We start from the raw sequence: 1,032 nt of genomic DNA, 5'->3' as shown, positions 1-1,032 counted from the left end.
TCTTTCCTCTCTCTCTCTCTCTCTCTCTCTCTCTCTCTCTCTCTCTCTCTCTCTCTCTCTCTCTCTCTCTCTCTCTCTCTCTTTCTCTTTCTCTCTCTCTCTTTTTATTTCTCTCTCTCTATCCCTCTTTCTCTTTCCCTCCCTCTCTCTCTCTCTGAGGGTCACCGGGAAATGTGTACGTGCATATATACAAGCAAACACACATGGATACGTACATACATACATACATGCATACATACATACATACATATATCCATCCATCCATACATACATACGTACATATATTCATGCATGCATACATATATAGGCCTACAAACAAACGTCCTATACGTACATGATACGAATATTAAGGAACATATGCAAGAAATCACACGTGGTGTTCGAACATGTGCTCTCGGCTTTAATTTTTTTTCTAAGGCGCGGCAAAAGTGATTCGAAACCACGTCAAAGGAAAACTGTGTCGGGAGTGGGATTCGATCCTCTGCATTCGACACTCAGCATCTGAAGGCATCTGGAGGAGGTTTAAATCCAGAGAAAATTCTAAATTTTGTGTCAGGAGTGGGATTCGAACCTATACTCTCAACGGCGGAGATTCTAACCCAAAAGAAAGGTTAAAACTTGCGTCAGGAGTCGGATTCGAATCCAAACTAACACAGATATGTCAGGAGTGGGATTCGAACCTCTGCTCTCGGCACTCAGCATCCGAAGCGCGGCGGAAGAGATTCAAACCTAAAAATGACGAAGAAATTGTCAGGAGTGGGATTCGAACCCACGCCCGGAAGACCGGACTGCGACCTGAACGCAGCGCCTTGGACCGCTCGGCCATCCTGACCTAGTACGTATTGACCGCCATAGCTATTATAAAGTACATAAATAGAAAGAGATAAAAGAAAGCAAACAAGAATGAAAGTAAGAAATAAAGAAGGAAAGAGAGTAAGAAAGAAAAAAGATAATAAAGAGTTGTTAAATACACATATCCGAACGTCCCATGTTAATAGTTTTTTTTTTTTTTATTGTGGTTGCTTTCCATTT

At 41.8% G+C, this 1,032-nt stretch overlaps 1 non-coding gene across 1 annotated transcript; it reads right to left on the bottom strand.

The window, feature by feature from the left end:
- Positions 1 to 748: 748 nt before the first annotated feature.
- Positions 749 to 832, bottom strand: TRNAL-CAG (transfer RNA leucine (anticodon CAG)). Its single transcript has one exon. It is a non-coding gene; the product is annotated as a tRNA-Leu (tRNA).
- Positions 833 to 1,032: the final 200 nt, after the last annotated feature.

Source organism: Penaeus vannamei, chromosome 24 (genome assembly GCF_042767895.1).
Source record: "Penaeus vannamei isolate JL-2024 chromosome 24, ASM4276789v1, whole genome shotgun sequence".
In the NCBI taxonomy this organism is placed as follows: Eukaryota; Metazoa; Arthropoda; class Malacostraca; order Decapoda; family Penaeidae; genus Penaeus; species Penaeus vannamei.
Note: the sequence above shows the minus strand (reverse complement) of the source record. Positions and strands in the feature narration are given on the sequence as shown.